Raw genomic sequence first — 11,579 nt, 5'->3', positions numbered from 1 at the left:
CCGGTCTTCCATTACGCGCCATGAGGACTTCTGGGAAGGATGTAGCACTTTATTATGATTATTATTAATATTAATAATCATGTTTCTCTTAGTAATTTATTGCCATAATAATTCAGGTTTAAAGTTTACATACTTTGTTTCTGTCGATCTGAAGCAGACACACACACACACACACACACACACACACACACACACACACACACACGCACGCACACACACACACACACACACACACACACACACACACACACACACACACACACACACACACACACACACACAGTAAATCCTCAGTTTCGTGGAACCCCTTTTTGTTTTGGTTCCCAAACCACGAGCGCCACCGCGTGGAGGGGGAGGAGCCTGCGCCTCTCCAAACGGATGCAGTTTCTATAGCAACCTTCCAGACTTTTCTCTGGATTGTCTGGCACTAGGAGGCGAGGAGACGAGGAGGCGAGGAGACGAGGAGACGAGGAGACATGTTGTTTGGCTCCACTTCAACCTGCAGCACGACGTTCAGTTACGTGACAGAGCTCTGACGTCACAGACGGGATCCATAACAAAGATCATCTGGTATTTGAGGATTAATTATGAAGAACGTGGAGCAGATCTTTCAGTTTAAGGTTTATGAAAGAAAGAAAACATCATATTGAGACGGTTTAGAGACTGGTGCAATATTTATGTTGATTTATTTAATATCTCAGCTGATTTTAGTGTATTTGAATAAAAGGGTGAAATATTGCATTTTCTTTAAAAAACAATTTTTTATTAGAATTATTATATTTACAGAACACAAAAAACAACAAAATCTGAAACAAAGATGTAAAAAATATGAAAAACTAGTTTAATCACTTTTTGTGGCCAACAAATGAAACCAGACGAATATTTAAAACTGTTATTGAATTTCACAATTAACTTTTCATGCTTACGGTGGAAATGTTTAAGAAAATATAAAAATATACAAGGTTTAATTTTTGAGTTTCATAAATAAATAAAAACATTTGAAATGTTCAAATTAAAATCTAACAATTAAAATCAAGTAAAACATAAATCAAGTTGCTGAAATATAAAATCTCTTAAATTCTAAATTTGAAGGCAAAACATAAAAGTTGAGTTTAATTAAGAGGAAGAGGAGCATGAAATATGACAAAAGATCACAAATAAACTTTGAATTTAATCTTTTAAGCCAAAATAAAAAACAAAGTTCAAAGTAAAATATTGCAAAACCAAAATGTCAACATGACGTTTTCAGTTACTTGAAATGTTTTCATCTTTTCGTCATTTTTAAAATGTATTTGTTATCAGTGGAGCTCTGATGTTTAACTTCAAATACAGAAATCAGTTGAGATATTTCATCCCTCATCGATCACAACTATTATTATTATTATTGATCACAGCTCCAAAACGGAGTGAATAAAATAAACTGTTGGAGTATCAAGTATCAGCTGAGGAAAGACCAGATGGAGGTCTGATGGAGATCTGATGGAGATCTGATGGAGGTCTGATGGAGACCTGATGGAGATCTGATGGAAGTCTGATGGAGATCTGATGGAGATCTGATGGAGATCTGATGGAGACCTGATGGAGACCTGATGGAGATCTGATGGAGACCTGATGGAGACCTGATGGAGACCTGATGGAGATCTGATGGAGACCTGATGGAGACCTGATGGAGATCTGATGGAGACCTGGTCGCACTGAGAGGTGAGTTTATTCATTTACGTCATATCCATTCTGTGTCTCTTTCTTGTCATGGGTTCATGATGTTGGTTTGTGTTGTTCCACACACAGACACGCTGGTTCTCAATAGTTCATGAGACCCAGCAGCCCCCAACAATGTGGGCTGAACTCTTCATCAGGAGGTGTCCTCACTCTCCAAGTCCTCTACTCCCATGAATCCATACCAGAGCCTCTGATGTGACAAAACCACTGCACAGAATTAAGAGCATGTAAGTCCATTTACATGTTTATAACACAATTCAACCATAGATATTAATATAAACCATAAATATGATTCGATGGACTTGAACGTGACTCGAGAGAGCTCCACAAGTTATGAACATTTTTATATCCCTAGCTTGATGCTATACATGATTAGCACCTTTCTGGAAAGTTTACGACCTTCAGAATCCACCAATACATCAAAACACTGAGAGACAAAACTTTTTCGACGAAAATAAGACTTTATGACTCAATAACAAAATATTGTAGTGTTTTAATGGAATCTGTTCTCTGTTGATTATGAATAATAATCTGGTATTTATTTTAAGCTTCATAAAACATCAGAATCCGTCTTAGTTTTGTTTTCACTCTTGTTAGAAAAACAGGATGTTTGTGTGTCTGTCTGCAGTTCAGCTGGCAGCCTGCAGGGGGCAGCAGCTGCTACAGGAAAACTGTGGGTCTACTCTCAGTTCAGAACTTTAAATGTCTTCAAAATAATAAACAGCTTTTCAATTTGATGTGTTTAAAACAAGTAAGATACAGTGACTGTATATTTCTTAATACAACCAGAGAAAAAAACAATATAAACGTTTAAAGCTTCAAAGTAAAAGTCAGTGTGAACATAAGAAGAGTCAGATTACAGCTTTTATTTTAACAATGCAGGTTTTGATTGAAAAAACTTGTTAAATGAACATTATCAACCTGTTTTATGAAAATCTCTAACGAGGACTTACTAAGGAGGACTTACTAACGAGGACTCACTAACGAGGACTCACTAACGAGGACTCACTAACGAGGACTCATTAACGAGGACTCACTAACGAGGACTTACTAACAAGTACTTACTAACGAGGTCATGTGTTTGAAACACATGACCTCAGTTCAGAGGCGTCATGTGACCGGCGCAGCCGGTTGGAGGTCAGCGTTATTTAAAGGGCCGGTGTCACTTACACTTGACGAGTTACAGCCAGCAGACCTCGAGCAATAAACCAGCGGCAACAGCAGACATCCACAACCGTGACATCACGGAGAGGCGGAGCTCACGTTGTTGTTGTGATTCAGGAGGGAAAAAAAGTTTAGTTAGATAGTAAGATAATGAGATGTGTGTTGTATATTTATTCATACATACAGTGAAATATATATATATATATATATATATATATATTTATATAAACATAAATAAATATGAATAAAAAGAAAACAATAAGTCAGTATTGACATAAGAAGTCTCAGATTTGAGCTTTTATTTTGACGATGCAGGTTTTTAGTAAGAATTACTTTTTTAAATGTAGTTTTTCTTCTTGAAACTGTTTAAAACAAACATATGGTGCACAGCTGGTTATACGGTACACAGCTGGTTATACGGTACACAGCTGGTTATATGGTGCACAGCTGGTTATATGGTGCACAGCTGGTTATACGGTGCACAGCTGGTTATATGGTGCACAGCCGGTTATATGGTGCACAGCTGGTTATACGGTACACAGCTGGTTATACGGTACACAGCTGGTTATACGGTACACAGCTGGTTATACGGTACACAGCCGGTCATAAGGTACACAGCTGGTTATACGGTGCACAGCTGGTTATACGGTGCATAGCTGGTTATATGGCACACAGCTGGTTATATGGCACACAGCTGGTTATACGGTGCACAGCTGGTTATATGGCACACAGCTGGTTATACGGTACACAGCTGGTTATACGGTGCACAGCTGGTTATACGGTGCAGAGCTGGTGATACGGTACACAGCTGGTTATATGGCACACAGCTGGTTATACGACTCTGGGTTCTGCTCGTCTGGTTTCAACTCATCACATTCCGTCTGCAGGTTTATGTTGTAGAATCTCTCCCTGACTGTTTTATGAAAACAGAAAAGGTTTATCTCATACGACAAAGAAGTTTCAAGAAGAACAACAACGTTTTCAAAAGTAATTCTCACTCAAAAGTCAAAAACCTGCATCATCAAAATTATATATATATATATAAAAGATGTCCTTTCTTATAAAGTGTGTCCTCATGACCAACAGTCGTCTCTAACTTTTGAGTCTGGTCGTCGTCAGAATAAACAAGAAGTGATGGCTGCTGGTTTTGTCCTTGGCTCTGCTTCTTCAGCATGTGACTGTGATGGAGATGGCCTGGAGTGTGTGTGAGTGTGTGTGAGTGTATTTATGTGTGTGTGTGAGTGTGTGTGAGTGTGTGTGAGTGTATTTATGTGTGTGTGTGAGTGTGTGTGTGTGTGTGAGTGTGTGTGTGTGTAAGTGTGTGTGTGTGTGTGTGTGTGAGTGTGTGTGAGTGTATTTATGTGTGTGTGAGTGTGTGTGTGTGTGAGTGTATTTATGTGTGTGTGTGAGTGTGTGTGTGTGTGAGTGTGTGTGAGTGTATTTATGTGTGTGTGAGTGTGTGTGTGTGTGTGTGTGAGTGTATTTATGTGTGTGTGTGTGAGTGTGTGTGTGAGTGTGAGTGTGTGTGAGTGTATATATGTGTGTGTGAGTGTGTGTGTGTGTGTGAGTGTATTTATGTGTGTGTGAGTGTGTGTGTGAGTGTATTTATGTGTGTGTGAGTGTGTGTGTGTGTGTGAGTGTGAGTGTGTGTGTGAGTGTGAGTGTGTGTGAGTGTATTTATGTGTGTGTGAGTATGTGTGAGTGTATTTATGTGTGTGTGTGAGTGTGTGTGTGTGTATTTATGTGTGTGTGAGTGTGTGTGTGTGTGTGAGTGTGTGTGAATGTATTTATATGTGTGTGAGAGTGTATTTATGTGTGTGTGTGTGTGTGTGTGTGTGTGTGTGAGTGTATTTATGTGTGTGTGTGAGTGTATTTATGTGTGTGTGTGTGAGTGTGTGTGAATGTATTTATATGTGTGTGTGTGAGAGTGTATTTATGTGTGTGTGTGTGAGAGTGTATTTATGTGTGTGTGTGTGAGAGTGTATTAATGTGAGTGTGTGTGTGTGTGTGTGTTTGTGTGTTAGTGCTGTACTTTATACTTTACTTTGTTTTTTCTTCTCCGTCTTCCAGATGAAGAACGATGAGCCGCTCCTCCTCCTCCTCTCCCTCCTCTTCCTCCTCCCCATCCTCCTCCTTCTACTCCTCCTCCTCTTCCTCCTCCCCATCCTCCTCCTCCTCCTCCTCCTCCTCCTCCTCTTCCTCTGATGAAGGGGAGATGAACCGGGCCGACAGCAGAGCTTCAGTGGGACTCTGAGGTACGACAGACGTTACTGGAATCATCCGCTTCATATATTTACAAAGTCCTCCATACATATAGTTACTAATAGAGAGATCATAATCACACCAAACCAGAGAGTAGAGCAGACTCAACAAATCTGAATCACGGGAACAACAACAACAACAACAACAACAACAACAACAACAACAACAACAACAACAACAACAACAACAACAGCAGCTCATCACTGTCGAGTTTATTGAAGTAATTCTGTTTGAATGGAGATAGTTGCCAAATCTATATTTTTTTAAGTATCATACTGTTTTTATATGGAGAGGAATTTGTTAATTATCTTGTAGATTTTTATCATTTTTGATAAAGTGTGTTTTTATTTGAATTATTTTCTGTTTTGAATTATTTTTTTTTTGCCTTCGTAAAAACAAAGCAGCTGTGATGATTTGTCTGTCTGCAGAAAACACTTTAAAAAGAAAAATAATAATCTGCTCCAATAAGAAGAATGTTCGTTTGATAATAAGTATAAAAAACACAACGGTTAAAATCTATCGCAGACACACAAATGATTTTGAATGTTTCTGACTGTGTCTTGGGTTTTGCTCAGAAAGCTGTATATGTGTAATTATTGATAACGTCTACCTCGTTAGTGACTGAGCTTCAACACCTGGGTTCTGTTGGCGATGCCTCCAATCATCTGGTGGGATTAAACAAATAAACCCAAACGCTCCAGAAACTCACAGCTTGAGTCCAAAAAAAACAACTAAAGATGCTCGAGGAACTACGGTGGATTAGAAGAAGCCATAATTGGCATTTTATTCAATGATCCAGCCGGACTGCAGCAGAACAGCTCAGAACCTGACTTCAGGATTAGTTTTTGCACATTTTAATTTATTGATGAAATTGATTTGAAGTGTGTGAGCGAGTGTGTGTGAGCGAGTGTCTTTGAGCGAGTGTGTGTGTGAGCGAGTGTGTGTGTGAGCGAGTGTGTGTGTGAGCGAGTGTGAGTGTGTGTGAGCGAGTGTGAGTGTGTGTGAATGAATTGTTGATTTAAGGGCAATACAATATACACTGCAGAGGAGTCCTACCATTGATTAAATGACCTAAAATAAACAACTTCTAAACCTAAAACTATGTATTAGTTTGAGCTTTTAATGGAAAGGAGATTTCTAAAATACTGTTTAATTCCTGCAAATTTCAGACACTTGGAAAGCCCTCTGTCATCTCTTCCTACCAGATTAGATGGAAACCAGTTGAATCTCCAGTACAGGGATACTTTCCAGGATGTGTTATCTTAGTTTAGCTTAGCTTAGCACAAAGGCTGGGAGCAGGGGGAAACTGCTAGCGTAAAATACAACTTCCAACAACTCAAAGCCACCTGGTTTGCGTGATTTTAGGATAAACGGCCGCTGTAATAAAAGTTATGAAAGTAATAAGGCGCTATGAGAATGTGCTTCTGATTGGCTTATCTCGATATTCTTATCCAAACCTTAACCAATCCCACCAACCAAGGCACAGAGTGGCAGCCAATCAGAGGCAGAGCATGGCGGCTCCTTGGCATCCACAACTTATTTTGCCAATATCACGATGCCTTTAGCGTAGCTTAGCAACAAGACTGGAAACAGGAAAATACAAATTCACATACACAACTTTAAAGCTGAAGTCTGACTTACATGTTATTAGGTGTGTATATATATGTGAAGGTATATATGTATATATATATATATATATATATATATATATATATATATATATATATATATATATATATACACACCTAATAGCAGTCTTTGTGCTAAGCTAGGCTAACCATTTCCCTCTGCTTCCAGTCTTTGTGCTAAGCTAGGCTAACAGTTTCTCTCTGCTTCCAGTCTTTGTGCTAAGCTAGGTTAAAGACAAATGATGCAAACTGATATCCGTTTTCCCTTCCGACTCTGAAGAAGACAATGAACAAATATACTTCCCAACATGTTGAGTAATTAATAATAATAATAATAATGATGATGATGATGATGATGATGATGATGATGATGATGATGATGATGATCCCCTCACAGACATCGAGCCCCTCGCATCGACTGGGTTTGAACCCGTTGTCGTTCTGCTTGGCTCAGACTAAAAGCGGCCGAGGGGGATTCCCGTGTCACGGACGCGGTGATGAGCCGTGACTCTGCGTTAGCGTGATGAGCGGCGTGTTCTGCACATGTGCAACAACGATCCAGTCTGAGGTCCTGGAGGTCAGACCTTCATCTCTCAGCGTCTGCTGCTGGACGACTTTCACTCATTATCAACCGCAAAGTTCAGCTCAGACTCGACTCATAAAGTCTCGTTTTCATGCAAAAATCTAAGAAAAATAAATAGTGTGAGTGATTATTGAGCTCTGGGAACTTCAGCGTAGATTAAAATGCATTTCTTTCATTTTCTGTTTGTCATGTTTTATTTTGATATATATTTATCTATTTTTGATCAAATTAATCTTTTATTGGGATCAGACTCAGGGGAAGGGACTGGTCATCTGCTACATTACACCGATGTTCGGTTTTGAGAAAAGAGAAATCAGAAACCAAAAGGGAACAATTTACAGTTTTATGTTTTGGGGTTTCATAATGGTGCCTTGTGTAGTTTTGCATTCATTTGACAGAAATATCACAAAGACGACTAAATGTGGTTTCAGTTGGAGTTTAAAGTTCCGCCTGATGGGAGCAGCGTGTCGTCAGTTAGCATGTAAACAGGAATGCAGCGTGTCGTCAGTTAGCATGTAAACAGGAATGCAGCGTGTCGTCTGTTAGCATGTAAACAGGAATGCAGCGTGTCGTCAGTTAGCATGTAAACAGGAATGCAGTGTGTCGTCTGTTAGCATGTAAACAGGAATGCAGCGTATCGTCAGTTAGCATGTAAACAGGAATGCAGCGTGTCGTCTGTTAGCATGTAAACAGGAATGCAGCGTGTCGTCTGTTAGCATGTAAACAGGAATGCAGCGTGTCGTCTGTTAGCATGTAAACAGGAATGCAGCGTATCGTCTGTTAGCATGTAAACAGGAATGCAGCGTGTCGTCTGTTAGCATGTAAACAGGAATGCAGCGTGTCGTCTGCTAGCATGTAAACAGGAATGCAGCGTGTTGTCTGTTAGCATGTAAACAGGAATGCAGCGTATCGTCTGTTAGCATGTAAACAGGAATGCAGCGTGTTGTCTGTTAGCATGTAAACAGGAATGCAGTGTATCGTCTGTTAGCATGTAAACAGGAATGCAGCGTGTTGTCTGTTAGCATGTAAACAGGAATGCAGCGTATCGTCTGTTAGCATGTAAACAGGAAGGCAGCGTGTCGTCTGTTAGCATGTAAACAGGAAAGCAGCGTGTCGTCTGTTAGCATGTAAACAGGAAAGCAGCGTGTCGTCTGTTAGCATGTAAACAGGAAAGCAGCGTGTCGTCTGTTAGCATGTAAACAGGAAAGCAGCGTGTCGTCTGTTAGCATGTAAACAGGAAAGCAGCGTATCGTCTGTTAGCATGTAAACAGGAAAGCAGCATCCACAGTAACTAGAAACGTCAGCGGCACAAAATGTCAAGAACAAACATTTCTTCTCAGTTTTGGAAATATTTTAAGACAGTATTATTAATATCTCCTTTTCTGCTTAGCTCTCTACAATATAATGTATGTTCATGGCAACATGCATTTAGATATATTTATGTCTTTACTATCATACATATCTGAACCTGATTATGTGAAAAACACTGGATGTTAGACATTTTGCCATTAATCATAAATCATGTACATTGACTAGAATTGTCCAACATCAACATCCCAACCGACCAATCCATGAACCCGACTACTTATTAGTTCTTTTATTGGGACTCTGCTGCCAGAAAGAGTTTGTTGCAAAATATTAGAATAAATATCTATGAATTTGTCCAAATATTGAAAGAAAAGCTAATATGTTGATTTATATGTTCCACGTTGTAAGAGTTATAAAACAGAAACACATCATACGGTATAAACATAACTTTTTAAAACCAAACCAACATCATTTAACTTATTTGTTATTAAACCAAACATTTGTCAATGAAAGCATAAAAACATTCATAGTAGTGTTTGAAATTGAAATGTTAAGTGTTGGAATGCTCTGCATATTAACTTAGACATACAACCAGCAGATGAAACATGCAGTGACCACAGTTATTCATCAATAAGCAATAATGCATGAAAAGAACAATATCATCAACAAAAGGTGACTCGTTCATATATGTGCATAAAACGTTGATAGTGCCTTAAAATCATGATCTGGTTCAGTTAATAACACGTTCAACTGCATCTGTCTCATAGAAGAGGACAGTCGTTTCATTATTAGGGGGCAATCGACTGGTTGCACATATAAATATTGTATTGATAATTAATGTGTTGAATGTATTGAGAAGTCTTCCTGCTTGTTTGTCTTTTGAAAGGAAGCAATTAAAGTCAAAATAAATCTCTCAAAGTCGACGAGATGACTGGTGTTTTTAGGCCGATTATCTAGTTTAAGTTATTTATCCTACTTGTTGTTAGTTAACTAAAAAAAAAGTACTTTTTGAAGTACAACCCTAATTATGATGCTGTGCACACGTGGTATTGTTCTAGCGTGCACATTATTACAAATAATTCAGGTAGTTCGCAATATCCAGATACAATAACACGTTTAAATAAGTCTTGAGTATTGTCTGATCTTATAGAAAACAAAGTCATGTGTGATATTGGGATGGAGACCTAACATCATATGAGTCGTGTCCTCTTGGAGCTTCCGTAGTTGACTTCTCTGTCGTAGAACCCCGACGTTCCTCAACGGGTTTCATTTCAGTCAAACTATTGATCCGCGTCCTCACTTTCAGGTATTTTTTATTTATTTCAGTCCGATCAATGTTATAATCACTAACGACTAAAAGTGAGTGAAAGCTTTAACAAAGAGATAAAAGTGAAATAAACATTTCATCAAACCTAAAGACACACACGTGACTTTGTCTTGTTCCATTTGTGTTGAACTGAGTCTTGAATGAAACTGAACCCACATAAACTAAAGTTCATTCTTTAGCAGCCACACATACAAAGCACCTTTCCTTTCAGCAGCATCTCTTAGTAATGACGCTCTGGAAGAAACTACACTGTGAGAAAAGATGCAAAAAAAGAAGTGAAATGATTTCCATCGACCTTCAAACATTGTGACAAAGTGGCTCTGCCTCCATGTGTTCGAGTCCCGTGTGTCTGCAGCTGGTTTCCTGCTGTCCTCCGTGTGTGGAACACTGTGTTACCGTGATGGTCCGTGTTCCTCTGCGTGTTCCTCTGCGTGTTCCTCTGCGTGACCGGCATGTCGTTACAGAACACGTCACAGCCGGGCGGTTCTGAGTCGCTGTGACTGAGGTTATTGTGGCCTTTTCTTTCTGTTTAACGTTGTAAATGATTTGTACAATATGACATCATGTATTGTGAAGTGAACGAGGCTTCATGTTTCTACCACCTGTGTTTCATAAATAAACAAACTGTGCTGAAACGTAGAACACGCCCACTTTTGTTCATGTTATGACTTTGTGCTCTTCTAAGGCTGCGGCTCTGCAGAGCATCCAGCAGGTGGCGCGCTCTAACTCCTGCAGGGGTGCGGATCCATTACAGGGAGAAAGCTGAGGGAACAAGTGGGCTCAGAACCAGAGACCTGCTGAGTCAGCGGGCTCATGGTTCTCACCCCGTGTCATGTTAATATCTGCTGTAATATAAAGTGGATTATGGCAACGTGAACCTTTCCAATACATTCATGTGTTCATCATCATGAATGTATTGGTTCTCAGACATCCGGCCAGTCAACTCCTCAGATTGTTAAATAATTATGAAATCCATACTATAGTTCACAGACCTCGTTGTGATTCATTCATGTGTTTATGAATATATATATTTATATAAATGTGTGTAGCTGCATCCTTTGTTCTTGTGATGTCTGCATGTGAAATTCATTCCTACTGGTTTAGATGTGTTATAAATAATCTTTATTATTATCAACCACACAAGATATGTCTTCATATTAAACATGAGACTAATAGTCAACAACCAGCGTTAAGTATTAGAACACATAAATAATAATGTTCTACAACACGTGGTGTTTGCTGTCAGATCTAAGAGCCAATCAGCTCTCTGATGTGGGGACAGCCAGGCATTTCCCATCATGCACTGCGCCACGCAGTCGGTAGAGAGCTACTGTGGCGCCTGGCTCTAAAATGTACGGCCGCCTCGCTCTCGTGAGAGTATCGTTGACCACGTGTGCATGACGAATATTAACATAAACCATAAATATGACTCGAGAGCTCCCCAAGTTATGGAAATATCTATTTGTATACACATAGCTTGATGCCACACATGATTGGCGCACCTTTCTGTAAAGATTACGACCTTCAGAATCCACCAATACCGTCAAATCCAAAGCCTCAGCAAGATATCAACCACATTCCAGAAAAC

This window comes from Taurulus bubalis, assembly GCF_910589615.1.
Source record: "Taurulus bubalis genome assembly, chromosome: 20".
NCBI classification, from domain to species: Eukaryota; Metazoa; Chordata; class Actinopteri; order Perciformes; family Cottidae; genus Taurulus; species Taurulus bubalis.
The sequence above is the reverse complement of the archived record's forward strand: the minus strand, read 5'-3'. Positions refer to the sequence as shown.